Raw genomic sequence first — 25,727 nt, 5'->3', positions numbered from 1 at the left:
TTTAAAGAATGTTCTAAAAAATGGTTATTCCAACTAAGTCATCACTCGTAACAGTATTATAAATAGGCTACAACTGATCTCAAAAAAAAAAGTCGTTTTATCTGGTTATAAGCCCAACTTGGCGCCAACTAAAAGTGGCCCAGGAAAATGTCAATCTAAATTGTGAAGCATAAACTCTATATGCATAATCAAACAATTACAAAAAACTCACTACTGTCAGGTTATACTAACTATTGTTCGCGTTAAACAAAACTACATTAAATCAAGTATAGCATTGAAAATAGGACAACTTTACTAAAAAATTATTGAATAGGGGCTAAGTACAAATGTAAGGATTTTTAAATAAATCCAACTAAATACAGAAACTACAGGATGGTTTTTATTACTTGCAAAGATTTCTAGCACAATAAATATAATGTAATCTGTAATCGAAACTATTAGTTTTACAGAGCAACTTTCAGGCATAAAAAGTCATAATTAGTTTTGACATGCAAAGATGCAATAACATGATTTTTTTAACCGGTTGTCAAAGATTTGCTTTTTTTCCCTTAAAAACTGAAACAAACAAGCTTAATTTTTTTCTTAGTAATCAATATTTGAGTACACTAACTGATAAATTCTCTGCTTATAAAAGTTTCTATTAAGTTTCCTAAACAAGGCAAAGTACATATTTTGTTAAGAAGATTGAAATGGGAAAAATTTTAATTAATTTAACTTATTTGTTATTGTAAATATATAGTTAAAAAAAATGCTATGTTTAAAAATGATGAAAACTGATTACAAAGACTTTTAAGCAAAAATTTTAATTAAACTAAAAATTAATCATAAATTCTAAACAAAAAATCAATTTAGCTATTAAAACTATCATATACACAAAAATCATATTTTTGAATAAAGTGCATCGTGATACAAGAATTACGTATAAAACAAACATTTTATTAAAAAAAAAGCTTTTCTTACAACAGTGTTAAATAAGCACGAAAAATTATTAATTTTGATATATACTGTTTAAAGTTTTACACTCACCAAACTGTTTTATACTGGATAAACACAAAAAGTTAAATATCAATTTTTGTTAAGGTTGATTTGAAATAAATTAGGCGAACAATTTTTCAAATGGTTATCTAAAAAAAACAAGTAATGTTAAAAATTAAATTGTAAAAAAAAGTTTATATACCTTTGTCTATATTGAAAAAGATCAAACACTTCATTTTCAAATAATTTTCATAAGTTAGTGTCAAAAACCAATTAAGTAAAACCAAAAAAAAATTAAACGAACAACAGAATGTTTTGATTTAATACACTTATAGTCAAAATTTCAAATTAAATATTGCTTTGCTGAAAACATTATGAATGTTTAAGAACTTAAGTCAATTTTTTTGTAATTACTCAAAGCATGCATTAAAAAATTATCAGTACAGTGCTTATTTACTTACCCGGACACGTTAGGCAAGATACTTTTGTAAACATTTCCGGAAAACCAAAAGTCCGGAAAAGTACAAAAAATCAATTTTTTTGTATAATAATATAACTGCTCTATATAATGCAATGCATATTAATAAAAGTGTTATGGTAAAAACAAATACATAGTAATTGTGAGTAGTATATAATAAAATTGTAAATAATAAAAGCTAAATTTTAGGTTCATTTATTTATTTTTTGTGAAGTAGAAAAAAATTAGACTTATCCCCCTGCAACGGTATACTTTTTTGAGGGTCAAGCAAGTGAAATTCAGGAATTCTAATTCTACCTGCTCTATATATTAGTTTAAAAAAATATTGTTGTCTAAAAAAAAATATAAATTAAATATAAAAAATAACGTAAACATATCTCTTTTCTAAACATAAATGATTTTTTTTTAAAACTTTTTAAACATAAAAAAAACGGACATAAAGAAAATAAACAAAATTGGAGAGTTTATAAAATCTCTTAAAATTTTCTTACAGCATGAAAACTTAAATACTTGTATCATACAAAAATATTAGTGTTTAGTATTGAAAATTGTTTGAGTTTTCTTCTGACCGGAACTGACCGGATATAAGAGCGTTCGGATAAGTAAATAAGCACTGTACCAACTATCTTCCGCCATATATACAAACTTATCAAAACTTGAAAATTTATAATCTGCTAATGTATTTGATCTTGCTTGACGTTTTACTCTGGCATTTTCTTTTGTTCCACATCTTTTTATTGAACACCTTTGGCGGATCTTGAGGATCAAATAAGCCATCTGTAAAAGTATAATTTCTTATTTTCACTTCTTTGTTTACGGCCAGCATAAAATTTACGGATAACATTTATTATTATTTTTATGACATAGACAACTAGTTTATATATTTAAGACAATTACTATATTTTATGTTTAATTTTTTTACAAAAAAAAATTCCAAATAAAAAATTTCCAAATAGCTAACAACTTTTTAAACTTTATTTCACACTTAAGCTCTTTTTCTATACATAGCTTATGTACTTGTAGTAAAATAATGTTTAGAATCATATAACAAGATTGTTATCATAACATTTTTTTATTATATAGTGTAAAAACTCAACTATTTTGTTAGCTGCTCCTGCCATAAAACCAATTCGTAACTCCAGTTCCAGTGGCTGATCGGATGTCAACAACGTTCTTTGGTTTGCGCTTCTTTCTTTAATTGATTTTTATTTTCTACTATTAAAAACGCCTAAGACCTTCTAATTCTTTTTTGCTTTTCATCATCAACTCCAGGATATCTAGTTTAAAATTCAAATCAATGCCTTGTGGCTCCCCAAAATTAAGACCTCATGGCCCCCTAAATTTATTTAATATCCAACAAGGGGGCTACTTTAGAAAACCCTGGTGTAAATGAAAGTTAAAAAATATGAACTGTTTAAATTGTTACGTTTTTACTGCATTTGAGATAATTTAACTGTCCTAATTCATCCAGAGTTTTTTTTAAGTATTATAAATTTTTTATTTTATTTTAACAAGCCTTATAAGACCATTTCGTTCAACCAAATTGATTAAAAAATATGAAAATTTTAAAACTAGATCAACTAATTCTGATTCAAAGTCGAGACAAAAAAATACTAGAAATAACTGTTTTATAATAAAAAATCAAACTGGTCTGATTTATCCTGCTTTTTTTTAACTTTTAACCAATTCATAGTATCCTGAGTCATCCAATGATATCTTTATTCATCTAGAGATTTTCATAAGTTTTTAATTATCCTAAGTTATGTTGAGTGTGGCAATCCTGCATTAATTAAAATATCAGTAGAGCTAGGTCTACTTTTGAGAAAAATAAATATTTGAAATTTACAAGGATTTACTTTCAGTTTCTTTGGTTTTAGCCATTGGTTAAAACTATTTAGAGATAACAATGTAAAAGGAGTCAACAAACACCCACCGGAAAAACACCTCCCAGGAGGTTTTATTTAATTTGGAGTATGATCCACAAAGGTAAAACTTTGGCTCCTGAGCACATAAACCTTGCTTGGCAATACAGAAATTTTTGAAAGTTACACTAGATATTCTGGAATTTGTAATTAAGAACAAAAACGAACAGTATTTAAACAATATTAGAGGCAACTTACATAGTTAATTTTTTGGTTCAAAATGATGAGTGAAAACATTATCTCAGACATAATTCACTGAATATATGAATTCTACACTATTATATTACACTACTTGTCCTGCCGTAAATAATGAATAGTATTCAAAAAAGAACTTAAGTATAATTGACTAAAGATATAAAAGTTACACCATATACTATTTAATTTTCGGTGGAAAGTGAAACAGAAAAGTCATGTTGTAATAAAGACTACAACTGCCACGAACAAAGACTGTTGTTTTTGATTTTAGACCCTTGACCACCAAATGCCTGCTATAAAGCATAAATTCACTTACTAAATTGTTTTTGCATTGTCTGTAAATAATAAAATGTCATTGTGATTATCAATTTCTGTTATTATATCATTAATATATAATCAGGGTTTGTGCGCGAAATTTTTTTCATTTAGCCTGACTGAGACCAATTTAGCCTGAAATTTTTACAAAGTAAGGAAAATCCCCTTTAGAAGTCATTTTAGATATTGGGGGGTCTTAATTACTACTCCGACTTCAACTAGCTTTATCTCAAAAATATTTTGAGCTTTAAAAATCTGCAAAAAGCAATTCAAGCTTAGTTAAAACTTAATAAAATAAGATTAAATTGTGAAAAAGGTGATTGAACCCCTTATACCCTTATCATTACAAGTTCAGTGATAAATTTAAAATAAGTGTTGTATCTAATCTATTACTAGTGTAAAAATTTAATATTTATTACTAAACATAATTGTTCAATTTATTTAAGCATTTAGTAAAAACATTATAACCAGAAGATTTATAATAAAACAATGTGCATTGTCGTGTTTTATTAAAATTTAAAATGAAACGCTTACACGAGTATTAAAGTTCAAACAAACAGCTAAGACTAAACAGTAATGTTTAAACTGAACTTTTTTATGAATTTTCATAATTATGGCGTATATAATCTACTCAGAACAAAATAATGAAAATTTATGAAAAACTTTTTAGAGATTCAACAAAAGGTTTTAAGCATTTATTTTTACAAATATTGACTGATTTTGTTTTGAATAACTAAATCATTATTTAGAAATAAATTGACACTCAATTTGATCTAAAAAAGATTTCTCATTTTTTTTTAATCAAAAATTTTGAAGCATTTGAACTGAGATTCTCAAATTTTTAAATAAAAAAACTTGATTTAGCCTGCCATTTTCCAACTTTTTTCAAAAAAACTGATTTAGCCTGACGCGCACGAACCCTGTATCTTATTCATAGAATTGTACCAATCTTAATGAACAAAAACAATGTGGTACTCCACTATAAACATTTTAAAAACTTAATAGATTATTATTAAAAGTACATATTGTATTCTATTGTTTAAAAAATATTAGAATTATTTTACTAAGCGTTCATAAGGTCTATACTGATTTAAAGTTTTTACAAGAGTGATTTTGAATAAACTACTCTGATCTAGTCACTATTAAGGTAAGTGATTAGCGATGACTACAGACAGATCAACAACTAAATGCATGATTAGCTAATCCAAATTGTTTAGATGTGAAAAGATTACATAAGTAAAAATTATAACTTTTTTTTCAGATAAGAGTATAAAAAACGCGAAAAAACATACTCAAGATAGAGAGAAAAGGTATATTGGATTAATGGGTTGTGTTCTGTATTTTTTTGTGTACTGGAAAAACAATTATTATTTTCAACTGTAATAACATAATAGATACTTCTTGAGAACAACTCTAGATTAGTGATAAAGGACATAATTTTGCAGAAATAGAATGTTTAAAAATATTTTAAAACTTTTCAGCTGTTTTACTAATTTGATTTCTAAATAAACTAATTAAATTCAGGGTTACCACTCTTTGAGTTTACAAAACTACTCGAGTGACCAAAAACTGTCTTAAGTGACCATAAACTGTCCTGAGTGACTGTAAACTGTCCTGAGTGACCATTAATTGTCCTGAGTGACCATTAACTGTCCTGAGAGACCAGCAAGTATTTTGAGTGATCAAAAACAAATCCTTTGATTTTACAAGTTTTTAAAACTTATAGCAAAAACAACTGTACTAAACAAACCAGAATACTGGAAAGTTAAAGTATTAGTTTGGTGTTTCTAAGTTTCTTGAATATGCTGGCTGGCCTAAATGAAAAAAAAGAGGATAAAAATAACTATGTATAATAAAACTAATAAGGTACACATTGAAGAAATACAAAAGGTACACAGTAGATCTCAAAAAATAGTACAACAAAAATTAAAAATTATTAATAAATAAAAAGAAAATTTTTTGAGTAAAACTATATAAAAATTAGAAATAGTTAAAAAAAAGGATAAAACTTGTTTGAATAGTTTAAAATTAGCAAAGTACAAAATTTTGTCCTAGTCATGATGTGTACTTTATTGATGGTCTAACTTAGTATAATTTTTTCTTTATCTAAATCTTTCTAAAACAAACAAAAAAACAGCTTCATAACAATTAATTGCAAAGTACTCTGCAAACTTAGGTGAATTATAAAACTTACTGGCTGTAAATTAGACCAGTAGTAGTTGAAGTTTTTAAAAGCTGTACACAGTAAGTAACCAAAAAAAAACTTGTTCACACTAGACTCTACTTAAATTATATACTTTTTTAGAATTGTCTTTATACATAAAAAATGTTATATATAGTTGTAAATTGCTCTTCCTACTACAAAAATTTGTTTAATCTTCATTGAAATAAAAAAAAGTAAAATAATTCTTATGCCAGTTCTGGCCACAGTTGCTCACTATGAAGACCACTTGAATAGATCATTGACAATTTTAATATTTGTATACAGCAGAAATTAGACTTATTGAAATACCCGCTAGTTTGCACCCAAAATTTAGTTTATTAAGTAAATACAACTTTGTTATAAAAAGGTTAATCAAAAACTTTAGTGTGTTGCTTTTTCAATTAATTTATCACCAATTTTTATAATAAAACTAATTGAACTATAGTTTTTTTATAGCCTTTTTTGATTGTTTCTTTTTAGACCTGGTACCCCTTAGCATATAAGTTTATGGAGGTATGAATAAACAAATTACACAGGAAAAGTAATTTAAATTGAAGTGATTTCTGCTGGTATATCAAAATTGTTATTTTGATTGTTACATATGCCGCATCATTATGGATACATACTCTTATTCAAAAATAATTGTAAAGTATGCTCGTTCTCCTTCTATGAAAAAAGAAAAACTTCTCAGTTCAAATCATGGCAGCCCACAGTTCCCATCCAATCAAATTTAAGAAGAATACCTACTAGGGGTAAGAGTTGGAGTAACAGTTAGAGTACAATAAATAAATAAATAAAAGCAAAAAACAAATAAATAAAGAAAATATATAAAAGCTTAAGTGGGTATTGTGTGTAAGTATGAATTTTAATTACACCAAAATATAGATCATCAATGGTTTTTTAACAATCAAAAACATAATTTAATTTTTAAATTGTAAAAAGTTCTTACTTTTAATTTAATCGAAACTTGATAATTAAGCATTCAAAAGCTGTTTAAAATTCCAGCTTTCTCATGATTTTTGTTCATGTTTTAGACATTTCCTGGTTTTTTTTTCAACTATATGTATTCTTCTACCAATACTTTTACAACCCAGGTTTTATTTTTTGATATTTTATAACTAAGCAAAAACACATTCGAATCATATGTATTTATTTAAATTTAACAATAGAATATAACAATTAAATGTGCTGTACTCCGTACCCCTACATTTTACAGACAAATTTTGCACATTTATGGTGCATTAAGGTGGAAAGTATGTGATTTTTGGGGTTGAAAGTGCTTTTTTTGGCAGCAAATTTTTTTTTTTTGAATTTAAAAGTAATCAGATTCTTCTTAATTAAGCAAATACACATCCAAATCATATGTACTCGTAAGTCCAGCAAACATCACCCAAGTACTCCCTACCCCTAAATTTTGATAGTTTTGTTTCAATTTAAAAAAAATATATTGTTTCAAAGGTGTGCATAATATAATTTAAGAGTTAAATACAAATTAGATAAACAAAATCTACAAAAACATCACTTATGGTCTGTTATATAATAGTAAGTTGAATATATTAATGTTTATCAATTTACTTTATAAATTGAGTTCTATATTACTGAATAAATATTCAAAACAAACTATAAGCATGGTTGACACGCAAATTTTAATAATTTAGCCTGACTTTTTAAGATTTGGAATGATTTAGCCTGACTTTTATTTTACTTTTAGGTATTCTTTATTTATATTAGTACTTAAGTACACGTATTTATGCATTTTACTACGTACTTTTTATTCAGATCACACTTAAGAAATAAACTAAAAACTTTCTGTTAGGTGTCTTTTTTATATAGACTAGTAAATTTTAATTACAAACTTTCTATTGAGTAGCTGCTGTGTTCAGAATGTGTACTTTGGCAAAAGATAACTGTAATAATAAGTTATTGGAATGTAAAAATAACTTAATAATAAAAAAAAGTTGTGCTAAACTGGGTATACTTTATTCTCACTGCTTACCTGTTTGCAAATAATCTTTAAGTGTTATTAATGTGAAGTAAACTACTGCAAAGAATTTTTAATTAAAACACTCAAACTAAACCATAAAAAATTCTCTGCAAAACAAAAAAACTGAGTTTTGTGTATATATCAAAGTTTCACTATGGAAGTGTCCTTGCCACAGATCATCAACTCTAATAAGATTGAAGCAGTCTGAATAGCACGGCGTCTCTAGCACAGTACGTCACTTTAGCACAATGGGTGACTTAAGCAGGGTGTATGTTTATCACCAAGCATCAATTTTGAATATTTTTTTTGCTTGAGGCATCTTTCTAAAACAGATATTTTTAGACTGAGCGTTAATGATGCAGAAACTAAATCTTTTTAAGCCTTTATTTAAATAGAAATTGGAGACAAAAATTCATTTTGCAATTTATTTTTGTGTGAACTTAAAGTTTTTCAATCTCACTTATCAAAAGTTCATGTAGATAATTAAACATATTTGTGTAAAGCGGTAGACTTAAGGGCATAGGGGGGGGGTAAACACCCTTTTTTGGTTTTTGATCTTATTTTATATAGTTTTTACTAAGCTACAAGGTGCTTTTTACAGATTTAAAAAAATCAAAATAGTTTTTGAGATATAGCTGGTCAAAGTCGAAGCCAACAATAGGATCCTTATGGGAGGCGCAAACTAAAACAGCAAAAATAGACTATTTCACTAAAAATCTATCTTCTCCTACGTTTTTTGAGATAACTACCTCAAACTTTCAGGAAATGTTCCTTGATATATTTAGAAAATTCTGTCAGAAGGATTTTTTTTAAAAATAAAAAATAAAATTTTTATATAAAAAATAAACAAAAAAAACTGTTTTTTTTTGTTTTTTTGTTATAAAATTTTTATTTTTTAATTTTTTTATATTCTGTTCCGACAGAATTTTTTAAATACTGCAAGGAACATTTCCTAAAAATTTGAGGTAGTTATCTCAAAAAACGTAGGAAGAGATAGATTTTTAGTGATTTCTAGTTATTTGACGTTTTAGTTTGCACCTCCCATAAGGATCCTATTGTTGCTTCTGACTTTGACCAGCTATATCTCAAAAATTATTTTGAATTTTTTTAATCTGTAAAAAGCATCTTGTAGCTTAGTAAAAACTATATAAAATAAGATCAAAAACCAAAAAAGGGTGTTTTACCCCCCCTATGCCCTTAATAAAATTGTAAGATTATGCCTATTAATAGATAAATAAAATTACATGTACTATGCGATGCTATTATAAATTTATTTAACAAAATTTAAAGTGTAAAGCTAAAGTACTAGAAATTGAAAGCATTAATAGCAATTTTAATAAGAGGATTGAGACTTGTTTAAACTTTCTTCAAAAATAAAATTAAAAAACAAAATCAAAACTTAGTAGCCAATTTACAATAGTTTAAACAAATAAGAATTATAAACAAACGGTTGTTTGCATAAACTTGGAATATTAGTTTTTATAAATAAAAATTCTAAAACACTAAATGATACATATTACGTCCTATACAAACAATAGAAAACATATTATTATTATTTTAATTTTTTGAGAACTTATTTGAGAAAGTTATCTCAATACACTCACTATCACAGTAGCATTTGTACTTATGGATTATGTTGCATTTTTCAGGATCAGAAATTAAATCTTTAACAATCCCATTAAGGGGATTTCTAATGTAATGAGTTATTCTTAAATTTACTGCCCTAAAAGTGTCATCTACGGTTTCTCTAATTTGGTTTTCAAAAAGCTTAGCTTCCTTTTTTGAATATTGAAGTCTTAATTACACTGAACATTTATTTGGGCCATGTTTTGTAGGGCTGAGAAGATTTGCTGTAGTCATATTAACTTTTTTTTCCATAACTTTTAAAGCGTAACTTAAGGAGCCAAAGTACTTTTAATGTAATTAATTTCTTCATTTAGTTTCACCTTGGAAAATATTTTTTGTGCTCAAAAAACTAAGCATGATATTAAATTGGTTTTTGGTGAGGTTGGACAAAAAATACTGCCAAGGATTATATTGGCCTACAAACCAATTGTTTGTATGCAAAATAGAGTAATCTGGTATGTTTGTTGTGTATCTGCCTCGACCACAACAAACACTCTGTTTAAAAAACTGGTGCGCTAAAATTAATGATGTTTAAAAACTACAAATTTGTAAGTTGATGCATAATACTATAACATTGTTTGATATAGAGCACAACAGATTTACACTTGCTAGCTCTGTTATCTCACACAACAAAATGCTTTCAAAGAAAATGAATTTTAAAACTGAAAGACCTATAACAAGACTTGGCCTAAACTCAGGGTTGCTATTTGTTTTTTCAAAAATTCCTACAGGTTTTCAAATGAGCACATTTTTGGTTCTATTTTTAATTAAATAAAAAACTGTGTTAAATAGTATAAAAACATTAAAAACATACAGTAAAGCTACTTTAAATGTGTTTTTTTTTTTTTTAATTTTTGATGATGACCAAAAAAATATGATAAATGTTTTGTGTCATATCAAAAATTTTCTATTTAACATGTAAAAACTGTTTAAAATTCCAGGTTTTTTAGTGATTTTTGTTAAAAATTCAAATTTTTTCAAAAGACAACCCTGTAAATTGCTAAAGGTATTTGAGTGCTAGGTTTTGGCCTAGTGTCCCTGAAACTTTTGAAAACTTGAAAAAAGTTTGTTATAAATTTAATTACAAAAACTTTTTGAAATTACCTACAAGGAGTAGGTGTAGAGTGCTTCAGTATGTATGTTTTGTTTGTGTTGAATTTTGGATTCATGTTATATGGGAATCTGATTGTGATGGGTCTTTTATTTTATGAATGTCTAGATAATGAAAGAGTGATTAATATAAATTAATGAAGTAAATTATTTTTATTGTAATTTATTTTATTTGTTATCTTTTTGTTACTGTGTTAGATTTAAGATAGTTCATTTTATTATCATTATTTTATTTTCTACTTTTATTTTTATTAGAAATTACAGGTAAAAGTATAAAATATGATTTTTATTTTTTACTTTTTTTGAGTTTATATGTTCAGTTTGATAGCAGCAAATTTATAAAATACTTATTATTTTATTGATTTCATTATTGATATATACTTTTTTTTGAATACAAACAGTATTTTTTTCCTACTTACAGTTTTTTTTTCAATTTTTTTTTATTGACCTTAATACTTCAGATAGATATTGGTTTTTTTGAGTTTACAACAGCTGATTGTGAATTCACACTGAAAGGCAGTGATCACACGATTGGATTGTTGATATGTTTTATGTTAAAGCGTAGGCCAGATACTTGTTTTTGGATTTGAGCTTCATAATTTTGTGGATAATTGAAAACTATGTGGTTTGTTTTAAGATTTAAACCTTGTGAGTGTTTGCCAAATGATGTGTCATCAGGGAAAAAATCATTTATATTGACAGATTTTTACTTATAAAATTAACTTATTGGTTAGTTTAGAGTTAAATTTTAAATGAGAGGTAGAATTACAGGTGATGTTAAATTGCTTGCTTGACCATCAAAAAGGTTTATTATTGTAGAGGGAAGAGTAAGTCTGGTTTTTTTCAACAGTTAAAAATAATAAAAATATGGTGAATAACTAGCAAACAATATAAATTAATCTTGTAGTTTTTATTTGCTTTGTTGAAAATAGTTAACATTTTCATGCAGTTTTACAGAGTTTTTTGTGAAGTCAGAGAGCATTTTCAAAATATTAGTATGTATTTGTAAACAAAAATTTTCTAAATGAAATGTAAAAAACTTTTGATTTAAAATACTTTTTTATCATTTAACAACTTATAAGTATAAGTTTTATAGTTAACATACAATAAAATAAACTATAATTCGCTCAGTTGACCAGAAAAACCGTGTTGAATGGAATTTAGAACCTTGTTTTTAATATGATTTATATTTGAATGTACTGATATATTAGATTTTTTTTTTGTCTTAAACAGGGGATTAACCAAACAAGAACTTAGATTTAGAACATTTGACCTTCTACCAAGTGTGCTTTAGCAAAATATCAGTATGCTTGTAAACTTTATTTTGATAAAACATTAAAAAACTTTTTTGATAAAACCTTCTTATTCAAATTCAGCATTTAAATTAATTTATTGGTAAATGAATTCTTTTTAGTTAAGAAAGATTAAAGTTTTACTAAATTTGCTAGAATTACCATTTACCAATATAAAATGTCAATAAACCAATATATCAAACAGCGTTTTTTTTTTACGACAAAGACCGCAAATCTTACAAGGCCCTGCATCGGAACTCATTGATCAAAATATTAAATTTATTCATCTCTTCTTTAATCAAAAGCCGAAGTGAGTATCTACAAGTTCAGAAGCTGGTTAAAGAAGAAAAGTGCCATCAAAAGCTAGCAGCACTTAAACGTTCGATTTTGACAACATCAAACTAACTGGCAATGTAAGGAAGAACTGAACGGTTACTTTTGGCGTCTGGTGCAGGGATGTTCGTTAGATACAACGAAAGGTGTTGGTTGACATCAGGATGATAAATACCGAAATAAAATACCGAAACAAAAAACCTAAATAAGGAACAACACACCTGCAAAATCAACCAATCATAAAAACGGATGAAGCTTGAACGTCGAGAGCCGCACATAAATGACAACAAGCTGTGACAAGTAAAATGATCAGCTTTAGTAGCACAACATCCTTAATTGTAATTTTTGCCAGTGGACACAGAATATACTTAAAGTATGTTTTTGAAGGGCAAAGTAGAGGTGGACACCACGTTAACATTGGTCAGTCAACCATTAAAAACAGCCCACGAACGTTGCGGTAAAGTTATACTAATACTTAAGTCGTATCAGTTTTAAATACTTTTAACATGTATCTTTAACTTCAAAATTGTTTAATGTATATACTAACAACTACATTTAGATTTTCAAACAGTAGACAAATCGGTGAGAAAACAAAAAAAAAATTATTAAAACATTAATACAGCAACAAAGCTTGCTTAAAAGACATATTTTATGACAAATCCAACTTTTTAAGTCTGACAATAAATTTAAAAAAAATATGATTTTAAAAAATTTCTGAAATAGTTAATTTAAAACAAAAGTTTTAATAAAGTCGGAAACGAAGATGCCAAAAGCATTTTTGTCAAAAAAATTAGTTGCATGAAAAGACCTATCGTTCATAGAGTCGTACAAAGCTCTTAATCAAAGCAGTTATGAGCTGAAAAATAACTTTACTGTAAAATACATGACATTAAAAAAAGACAAAATGAGCAAACAATTTTATTCGTTCCGAGAAGCTTACACTTTTAATAAAGAAAATCGACACTTAGTAATAATATCGTTTAATTAGATAAAACTGCTATTAAATAAAAATAAATTTAAATCTTGGATTTTCGAAAGTTATCAATTAGATGCAATATATTGTTTTGTGTAGTTATATAACAAAGCTTTAGTGTCTAAAGACATTATATTATACAAAACACTAAACTTTTTGAATGTCGAATGTCAATGTTTGACCTCATGTGGCCAAAGCAAAAACTTAGTATTATACTTTAGTTGTGTGAACACACATTATTTGAACAGTTTGTTGATTAATTAACTGATTTAACTATGCATTTTCCAAATAAAACTGATAATTTTAAGTTTGGAAAGAGAATAGTTAATGTGCCAGAGAAGTATACTGACCTTTTGTTGAAAAATTTCTCCTGTTCTTTCTGTCTGAGTGAATGCTGTTGGATAACAGTAAGGACTATTCATGAACAACTTCCTGTTTTACAATATCACACCAGAGAGACGAGGAAGTGTTTCATTTTCATCTCCCTCAAGAAAATTGAAAGCAAGACCCTAGGGTGCGAACAGTGCATCCTCCTCTATTTGCTCGAGTTTGTCAAGTGTTCACTTAAAGACGGTGAGACCATAAAGTCTTTGCTTGTAAATGAGCATCAGGATATTTCTCAGCAGCAAAGCATAGCTATGATGAAAAACTATGGTTTACTGAGTATTGACCAAGATGAAATACTTAACAGAGTGAGAACACAGTTCATGAAGATGAATCTCCAAACCAACAAAAGTATGTCTCAATGCTACCCAAAGTCTCAAAGCACAAAAAACCAATTTTTAGCTGCATCAAACAGAAATCAGATGCTGCAAGTAAAAAGTGAGCATTTTTACCTTTATCAGCAATCGATGTGTACAGTCGTGATGAAATCTAGTAGGTCAGAATACTATGCCAAGTATACAATGGCACAATTCTTAAAGAGTAACATTCCTAACTTTTATCCAAAAATTGTAGGCCAAAGCGCAACTAAAAAACATTTTACTGCATTGAGCAAAAATCAAGAGCTTGGCAGTTTTGTTCATGAATATGAAAATACTGTTAACAAGATCACACCTTTTAACCCAGAACTAGCAAGCAGCAAGTTTTTACAGTCCACAACCATGAAACCAAAGTTTGCTGGCTCAATCACTAATGGCTATCAGCCTTTTACTGCCCTGGGTATATTCTGGGACATAGAAAACTGTAATCTGAGTAAAAAACACTCTGCTAAAAAATTTATCAATCTTCTCAAAGAAAAGTTTATGAACAGTTCAGTGAAAGTCTTGTCTGTTACAGTTGCTTGCAATCTACTTGAAATGGGGCTCGAAGTGAGAAATGAACTAAAAGAAATGAGACAAAATATTAAACTACTGAACCATGGTGGTGGAAAGAACAAGGCTGATGAAATACTCATAGACGAGATGACTGAGTTTGCCTGTGACAATAAACTTTCTAATTGCAAAACCCATGTTGTTTTAGTAAGTGGGGACAAAGACTTTTGCCGCCGGATTGAATCTCTGAAAGTTATTGGGTGTTATGTCACCTTGGTATGCCCCGACAAAACAGTGAGCAGGCATCTCTGGAATCTTGCCAACTCAGTTATGAGTTTCAACAGCCTTATTGAACAGTGTAAGAAGGTTTAGAGTTTATTGGAGGTGAGCTTTTTGTCTTATCTGTGTTGCCACTCACTCAAGTGACTTTTAAGGTTTTAAATTAAGTTTAGGCGAAAACTTTTTATGTATTAAATATTATATTCATAAATTATTTCATTATACGTAAAAAAGAATTAGAAATGATAAGGTTTTTTTCGAGTTACTGCTCAATCAAGTTAATTTTAATGTTTTTGTTTTCATATTATTTAGTCACTTACAAACTATCAATATTTAAATAAAATTTGGTTGCATTTTACAATTACAAAACTTACTATCTTGTATTTATTTGGAAACAATAAGTTGCAACCCTGTATAAAAGTTAGAACTTTTTTAAAGATATTTACCTATTACATTGTCGAAATCTTGTTAGATTATAAAATTGGTGCTATAATTAAATTGAATAAAGACACTAGTTTGTTTAAGCTAAACTATTTTTTATATAATGGTTTTATCGCTTTGAATAAGTACTCTTTTCTTGCTTTGAACAAATGATTTTTATTAAAAAACATTTTATTTATATAATTTAACAAATTTTTTAAGGGAAATTTATACTAGCTACTTTTTACTTACTTTAAACAAATGATTTTTGTTAAAATTTTTCTTTGTATAATCTAACAACTTTTTAAAGCAAAATTTTTTTTGGCTATTTGAAATGTTGACGTCTTTTATTAGTAATTGTATTACTTATTTTGTAATTAAAATTGTTGTTAGTATAATTAACATATACAAAAATGAAGAATTGATTTTATAATTTTGTTTTGTTTTTCATTGAAAACAAAAATCATGTTCTTGTGTAAATGACATACATTATTTTTTTATAGAATAAAATTTTAATTTTTAAAAATAACTGTTTATTTCTTTTAAAACATACTTGTACAAAAACTTGTATACAAGTTTAAATTAAGCTAGTTCATTTTAAAGTTTTTGGAATTTTTATAACATCTAACAACGTAGATATTTCGTTTTTATCTAAAATGTACATAAAACTTAAATCAAATACCTTTTTTTTAATTAAAAAATACCAAATGAAGTTTTAAATTTAAAAAATTCTTTAATTTAATAATAACTAAGTTTATTCATATATATTTTTGTATATTAAATCACATTACTTAAACTAATTTTAATTTTCAATGAAAATGTTATAACTTTATGTTTTGTTATTTTTGTAACCCTTTTACATTGAATTGTGGTAAACTTTGTTTTTTAATAAAAAGTACTAAATATTGTTTTAACTACTTAAGTAAATTGTTTTAACACTTTTAGTAGTTTTTTTAAATCGTTTTAATGAACATGTTTTCTTAAATTAAAATTTATGGTAATAAACAATTGTAAAGTCAGTGATGTTGTACTTTAAAGTTTTTTTACTAAATTAAGCTTAGTTGTGTTTGAAAATTTAAACATATATATTAAAAATTTTACAAACGACCATTATGAAACAAGATTAAACAAAAAAAAAGAAAAATTTTAATGTCTTTAACCTAAATTTTTAGATTAAATAAGCAATTAAAAGTCACCAACAACTAGATTATGAAATAATCTTGGTTTTTTAATTTAAAATAAATACTAAAAAAATTAAAAACAATTGTATAAAATTCAGTATTTGTGTATAATTATATTAAAAAATTAAACTATCTTTTCCACCTTTTGCTTGTAAAATGAAAATGACATCTAACTAATATTACTAATTAGAAAAAAAAACAAGATTGAATAAGTTTGTATACATACAACGTATGCAAGCTAAGTTTAAATTTTCAGTTGTGTTAAATACTCATAGAATAGTAAAGATAATAGATTACAATATAAAAAACTAATTGATATGATTAGTTATCAATTTTAAGCTAAAATAGTTTTAAAAATATAATGAAAAATAAAACAAATCAGTTGTTAACTGTTTGTTTGTTTTTCAGTTATTAGATTGTTATCAAGATTGAATTAGCAAAGTTTGTAGTGGGTAACATTAGTTTTGTAAATTTTTTTAAATAAGGCTGTTTGCAAATATAAACATGATAGTACTTATGAAACCAGCAAGGTACTTTTTTTAGTTAAATTTAAAGTTATGTATATTTTAAATATAGCTCAGTGTCAATTGATTAAAAAGTTATAGGCATTTGTGCAAATCATAAGAAGGGTTCCAATTAAAATTTAAAAAACTAAATTATAGGGAAATCCATAAAATATAGCAAACTTATAGGTGATAAAAAAATAAAAACTATACGTTATAAACATATGTTCAAGGTAAATAAAGTAAAATATGTCATTTACCGTTCATAAGCAAAGTATTAATAAGAAGTTTATGAAAGTTCGAGGGAATTTGAGCTATAATTGAAGTTAAAAAAGCAAACTTTAGATAAATTGTGTTTAATATAAAGAAGGAAGTATGTTTGCTCTAGGTGGCGCCATAGAGTCACAGTTCTGTATTAAGATTGCAAAGATTTTTATTAAAATAAAATTATTTAAGTATTTTACATGTTTTTACCACTTAGTGTTGCTGGTTTTGCAATTAAATTTTAATAACCAAGCAAAAAAAAAGTTTATAGTGAAATCTAGAGATTTTCACATACTTTTTAATTTTCAAAAGGGATTTATAGAGGTAACTTAGAACATTGCAAATTTATAGGAAAGTGGTAACAATGCATAGGCTTTTAAGTTTCATACTTAAGTTAGTCTAACTACAAACAAAACATTGAACCACTATAAATAAATTTACATACGTTCAATAATTAAAAATAGGTTGGCACATGACAACAGTTATTAAAAGAGTTAGTCAACAATATAACAAATTATGAGCCATAAAATTTAACTAAAGTTCGAACAATAAATGTTCACTTAAATCATGATAATTAATATTTATTTTAAAATAACGCAAGGATTTTTCATATTATAACAAAACATTTTACATTCTACATCATAAAAACGCACTTTTTTATTAATAGAATGTTTTTAAGTGTTTGTATTAACAATACTTTTCAAGATAATACTTAAGTATTGCAATAAAAACTGAAAAAGTGTATAAGATGTCCAACTGACTAACAGAACAACACCTAGTAAAAGTGGTTTACTATCATTTCAAACTCGCTATCATTTCTAACCCGTTCATTTCTAACCCGATCGCTTCTAACCCGATTATTTCTAACCCGATCACTTCTAACCCGATCACTTCTAACCCGATCATTTCTAACCCGATTATTTCTAACCCGATCACTTCTAACCCGATCATTTATAATCCGATCATTTCTAACCCGATCACTTCTAACCCGATCACTTCTAACCCGATTATTTCTAACCCGATCATTTCTAACCCGATCATTTCTAACCCGATCACTTCTAACCCGATCATTTCAAACCCGATCATTTCTAACCTGATCACTTCTAACCCGATCACTTCTAACCCGATCATTTCTAACCCGATCACTTCTAACCCGATCATTTCAAACAAGATCATTTCTAACCTGATCATTTCTAACCCTGTTTAACCCAATCATTTCTAACCCGATCATTTCTAACCCGATCATATCTAACCCGATCATTTCTAACCTGATCATATCTAACCCGATCTTTTTTAACCCGATCTAACCCGACAACTACTAACCCGATCTGTATTAATATATTTGTTTATTATTGTTTTAAAGTAACGATTGGTTTTAAAAACAAATTAATCTCAACAATTTTTTTTTTAATAAAATTTAGTTTGTTTTGTTTAAACTAAAACTTAATGTACAGATAGCTTTTGTTAGAATTTAGTTTTTGATATTCATTGCTATGGGAAGTTTTTTATTCTACGCTATACCCAGGCATCAAAGTCTGGGCCACTTAAACTGAATGACACTTAACAAAGAGATGCAAATTTATATACCTTAAAATCATAAACTATAGTTTTATCTAATATTTATAGATTATCAGCAAAAGAATTTAACACTTAAGTATAATACTAATCGATTAATTTATGATTTGAAGATGGTTTTTAACAAATTTGGGTTTGACTTCATAATAAACAAGTTTAAATCCAATTCTTTCATCGATCAGTGAGTTCCAATAAAACCAAAAACAGTTGCACAATCTTTTAATTTAGAATTAATTTCCGGTTTCTTTTCAAGAAAAAAAAAACATTCTTTTAAAATTTCAGCAACACATATCGAGACGATTTAGTAAATTATTTCAATGATTTTAGTGCAGAAATCAGCAAAATAGTTTGAATTACGCAATTCTTTATTAAAAGAAGGTTCATGGTTACTTTTATATAATTCTTTTAGAACATACTAAAATGTCAGAATTCAAACAAACTACAAAAGTTCATTAATAAAACTTATTCTTGTTTAAAAATCAACCGGATATACACATCTTGACTTTTAGAGTTAGGTTCTGTACACTTGTGCAACCGTTTGGTATTTCATTGTTTTTTTATAAATTTTTTTGTCGCCAAAGCATAATCGATACAATTAAAATAAACATTATTAAAACAAAGGTACAGACAATTGTAAAAAAAATAAAAAATTCAAGTTCATTGACTAACCACTAAATTTAAATTCCAAAGCACATTAGGAATACAGGTTAAAAAAATATCTATCAAAAATATTGAAAAATCTTATATTATTTACAGAGGAAAGGCGCTGCTAATAAAATCAAACTATAGAGTTACCCAAGTTCTACATATTATATCAGTGGTTTAAAATGGTTTATTTTCGTCAGGTTTATAAATCAATGGTTTATTTTTGTGGTAATTTATTATTCAACTAAAGTTAAAAGTGGATTATTAATTAACTGTAGTTAATTAGTTTTAAAAAGTGTTAGGAAAATTATAAGCCTTCTGTATTCTAAAGATTAAGTATTAAGTTTTAATAGTCGTCAATGTAAGAAATATAATGAGTTTTGCAGCCTTTAAAGACTACTCCGTACTTTTTCTTTTAAGAGATTCTATATGGTTAATATACATTTTTTAAGTATGGAGACCAGATTGGCAAGTTGTATTCAAATTTAAGGCGAATTTAAATAAAATACAACTTTTTAAAATATTAATATCAGTTTATATGAAACTAGAAATAATACAGTTAATAAAATTTTGTAATCGTAATTAGTATGATGGTTTCATTAAAAATTATCATTATTAAAATCTAAATTCTTAAAACGAAAATGTATACTGTTTAAAAAGTCAAAAGTAGAGGTAGACGTATTTGAATATTTAGAACCCGTCATTTACTAGAACTTTAATTCAATTTTCTTTATTTTAGCCAATGGTAAATTATATTTAAAAATTAAATAAGATATATTATATAATAAAGTTAACTATAAAAATTTAGTGTCGAAAACTTATTATTTTGTTTTTTTTTTTCATTCAAAATATGATGTATGTAGAGAAAAACAAATTTGAATTTATCATAAATATTTAAAAGTTTTCAAAATTTAAAATTGCAAAAACCGTTTCACACAATTAATAATAAAAACTTCTTTAAAAGTTTTTTTGATATCTCTTAAAATTTATTGTTTCACAAGTTTCCGAAAACACAAGAACTTAAGATTATTCAGCGATAATTATATATGAAATATGAGTATAAGTTACTTGATTAATCTATATTATATTAAAATTTATAATAAAATAATAAAATTTGTTTGTATTGTGAAACTCTAACATAGGTTTCTAGAAAATTGTGCAAAAATTGTTTTTAGAAATTTAGAGGTGCAAAAAAACACCGAGCATAAAGTCAATAGACTTCAAGCTGGCTTTACTGTATTTGATAAAAAGTAAATATGTTGCTTGTAATAATCGTCTGAAAAAATAATTGATTAAAGGAAATAAAAAACTTGATGTAGTTTTTATAAACTTCTGCTCCTAGTTATACTTAATTCAACTATAATTAATTTATTACTCTTTTTCAAAATGTTTATCAGTACTTATTTCGTTTATACTTATGTTATTTCAACTCTGTTCATAATAAAGTGAATTTTAAAGATATTATTGTCTACTAAAGTACTAATTTAAGTCGTAATTAAAACATTTTGTATATTATATAGATTTAAGTGAAGATTCTAAAGAAGATTACCTGGGCGAGATTAGATTAACCTCGGACTTGTTATACAAATAAACATGTCTGTTTAATTGTTAGTGACTTTTTTGCTCTAGGACTAAGTAGGAATTTATTAATGATGTGAAATTAAAACGGTCAATCGACGTAACATACTTTGCAGTTTGTTACACGACATAACTGTTTTAATTTTTAGGTTATACCTAAAAATCAGGATTATTCACTTAATATAACAAAAGTATTTAATTTCTACTAATGTTTGTCCGAATTCCATTATCTTAATAGGCCTATGCAAGTTGTATAACAATTTGTAAAAGTTATTAAAATGAAACTTAAAAATAACCTACTATAAAGCGCTAATACATTAGTCAGAAATAATTCTACATTTACAACAGACTTACATTGTAGTTTTTAGACCGTAGTATAACGGTTTTTGTATCTGAATATTACAATTTTAAAGGTTTGCTTTTTAAAATTTGCTTATTATAAAATTATTACAGTCACGGGAATTATTATAAGATACATCTTGAATATAGTTATAACTGCTTACTTAAAAGTCCTACAAAGAATAGTTCAAAACATTGTAAAGTAAACGATTTAGTGAATTGTATATTATTAATGTCTGTTAAAGTAGATTAAAAGAACAAAAATATATGAAATAATGAAAAAAATTGAAATTATGTGTAGGATCAAATATAAAAAAACAAGGTGATAAAAATAAATTAAACTTATGTTTACTTAAAACTAAAGTTAAGGTTTATACTAACAATGTTTTTTACGTAACACATTAAAATCGTAATGTTTTAAAGAAACTAAAAAAAAATACTTTAATAATTTTATAAAGACTAGTTAGTTTTTAAAGAAATCTAGACTAAAATTAAGAAATAAAATAAACAAGTAGAATGGGTTAGATATGATCGGGTTAGAAGTGATTTGGTTAGAAGTGATCAGGTTAGAAATGATCGGGTTAGAAATAATCGGGTTAGAAATAATTGGGGTAAATCGGGTAAGAAATAATCGGGTTAGAAATGATCTTGTTTGAAATGATCGGGTTAGAAGTGATCGGGTTAGATATGATCGGGTTAGAAGTGATCGGGTAAGAAATGATCGGTTTAGAAGTGATCGGGTTAGAAACGATCGGGTTAGAAGTGATCGGGTTAGAAGTGATCGGGTTAGAAATGATCGGGTTAGAAGTGATCGGGTTAGAAATTACCGGGTTAGAAGTGATTGGGTTAGAAATGATCGGGTTAGAAATGATCAGGTTAGAAGTGATCGGGTTAGAAGTGATCGGGTTAGAAATGATCGGGTTAGAAATGATCGGGTTAGAAGTGAATGGGTTAGAAATGATAGCGGGTTAGAAATGATCGGCTCCCAGTAAAAGTATATAAGAAATAAAAAAAAGAATCTCAAACGTTTGTCAAATTTCTGCTACTTGTTAAATTTTTCCTTTATAACTAAATTAGTTTAATTTTTTTAAAACCAAAGTAATTTTTAAACCATTGTTTTTAGACACAAATTGTATCTATATAAAAATAAACGAAGTTGTTTAACTTAATGTTTGAATAAGTATATTAATTTTTTTAATTATTAGATAACTAAAATAACATACTTTATAAATAATAACTTACTTAAGTGATATACTACGAGATATCCTAACATCAACGCTTTTTAACTGTACATAATTCCAACGCAAATACTTTTGTTTGAGAAACTTGTTATGAGTGTCATAAAGTTTTTAACGAAAATGTAAATATGGTTTAAACTTTCATGCACAGTGCATTCAGTATAAAATACGCATAAACTAAAACTAGATATTTATTTTTTAATATTTTACCTTGTTTACAACTAAGTAGTTTTTGTACTAGGAAATAAGTATGTTTACATTTTCATATTTGAAGCTTCTATGTTAGTATGAAAAACTTCGATAGATTTGTCAAAATGAGTTGTATATTTACATACTTATTTTATGTTTATAAATGCTTCAAATTTCAAAAAAGTATATAGTTTTCAAGTCAAAATAATTTCTCAATATCTACTTGACACAAAACTGGGTAAAAACCTATCTTTTTACTATGCTTAAATATGATAAGTAAACAACTCAAACAAATTAGTATTCTATTCAATTAGTTTGGTATTCAATCTTTAGAAACCAAAAGTATGTTGTAAATAATATGTAATAATGGTATACTGAATGAGTGTTTATGTTTTGCTTAATAAAAAGTTACCCTTTCTAGTCATTGTTAGTATCTATAAATGTATTTATACTTTTTAGTTTATGAAATATTGACTTTAACTAATAAAGAAAATATTGAACTACCTGCGACAAAAAAATGATATAAGTAACTGTAAAAGTAAATTGCTTTATAAGTCAGTTTATTAATTTAAATCAACTTATTTGATTTGTACCTTGAAAACTAAATCTCAAGTTGATTTTTTTTGTTGTAAAATTGGTTAAAATCAAAGTACACTAATAATTGAATATAAAGCAAACAATATTTTTAAATTTAAAGTTTTCAAAGTACCATGAATTTTAAACATTTAAGCATAAAATACACTTATTAAGTAGTATAAAGCAAAAATTTCACTGTATTTCTTATAAAATTTTGCAGGAATTTACTGGTTTTTTTGTAGAATTAGTTACATTAACAAATAATTTATATTTCAATTATTAATCTTATGTATAGGTAACTTTTAAGTAAAAATAGCAATTGTTTAAACATTGTTTTATAGTATCAGAGCTATAGGTTTTCAAACATAAACCGTTTTTAAATAAAAAACTGCTGCCTGACATATAGGTAGGTCCTTTTATTTATAAAAAAAACAACCAATAAATTTAGTACTGCTTACATTTTATAACAAGAGCTAACGGTAGTTTTGTGTGATTTATTAGAGTTAAGCTACATAAAGTACCTTTGTTTGTTGAACTACAAAGCTTATAAAGTAAACAGTGTTGTTTAGGTGATAATAAGTGCTGCAAAGAACTATAAAAGTTAGGTAAACATTTTTTTACATGTTAAAACTAAAACATATATAATTTTTTTAACTTGTATGCCAATAGATTTACTAGTTGTTTTATTAAAACATTACTAAAATAGAAATGCTAAAACTTTCCAAATTATACGCCTTCTTGTAAAATATATTAATTGGGTTTTGTCAGCACAGTTGTCAAAGGTAGCGGAAATACTTGACGTGTAACAAAATTGTAATAAAATACAAAAGAAACTCTAAATTAAGACACCATAAAAGATAGCTCCGTATTGGAACTCGGCCGAAACTCCGGTATAAAGTTTAGAGCTTTGTCCAGCACTTTAGAGCTTTGAGATCCAGCAAGAGCCGCTCTTGCTTTTTGGCCTTCTAGTACCGCTACAATGCAAACAGACATTATAGCCGCAGTCACGCCATGGCCACTGGTTGATTTTATCGTCAATAGCACTCGCTACCTCCTCCAGCTCACCAGCCGTAGCGTGCAACAGGGGAAGCCCCCTCACAGATACAAACGGCCTACAAGGCTCTTTTGCAGCTTCGTGAACTTTGTCTCCTTTTCCCAGTTTTATCCTCGGGGACCAGGAGCTACTCATGCCGTTGGGGCTGTTAGAAAAGGTCAGATAATCTTTGCCAAGCTCGAATCACAGCTTCTTTTACTGCCGCACTTTCCGGCAATCAATTTGCGAGCCAAATGACAACAAAAGCAACTCAAGTTTAGAGCATGTTATTTAATTAAGATTAGAGGTTTTAAGAAACTAATTTCGTAATCAATCTTTTAATAGTTTTTTATTAGTATTAGTTTTCTATGTTGATAATTATTCTGATGTCAGTCTAAAAAAATTCTATCACTAATTTATGGCTATAATTTAAAATTGCCAGAATTCACAATATATATTTAACATTTATTTGTGTAAAAAAAATAGATTCATAGTGTATAAAATAGAAACATGGCATAAAGTAAATATTTAAGTGAGTGATATATGTTTGATTTAACAAATATCTACATTAACTTTAAACAAGTTTAGTCTAAAGAAAAACAGTTTATTTTTTCCTTTTACAACAGTTTCATTATTTTACTGTATTTATTTGTTAAAAAAATTAAACTATCGTTAATTACTTCTCACTGAACTTAAAAAAGCTTACAATAATAAAAATTTTGCTATAAAAAGCTTACAAACATACTATTTTTTTTTCTTTTACAACGCATGTTAGTTGCATTCTCTTTTTACTAGTAGTAATCATTCAAAATAATTTTAAACTCAAAAGAATTAGTTATTTTCGGGTATCAAAACATTTTTAAGTACTTAAGACTAACTTTAAAGTTGTATAAGATTTTAAAACTGTTTCAATAGTTTTTTTTTTAATTACTGTGTTAAGCATTACAAAGTTGTTAAAAATATCTAAAGGTTATAAAACTAAAGTTAATTATTTGTGGAAAAAATTTTTTAAAAAGGGAACCAGGGTAGTCATTAACAAATTTTTTTATTCTATTTGTCTAACGACTACCATGATCCGTTAAGTAATAATTCAAAGCTCATATATATACGCGTCAGTTGTGTTAGTAACTAGAGTTTGTGGGTAAGATTTAGTTATGTAATGTTTTGAGAGTTCATTTGTTAAAAAAGAGAGTTGAAGACTTTTCTCTCCTAAGTGAAAAATTTCTAGAACTCATTTAAGTTAGATCT

Source organism: Thalia democratica, chromosome 1 (assembly GCF_965202585.1).
Source record: "Thalia democratica chromosome 1, ktThaDemo2.hap1.1, whole genome shotgun sequence".
Classification (NCBI taxonomy): domain Eukaryota; kingdom Metazoa; phylum Chordata; class Thaliacea; order Salpida; family Salpidae; genus Thalia; species Thalia democratica.
The sequence above is the reverse complement of the archived record's forward strand: the minus strand, read 5'-3'. Positions refer to the sequence as shown.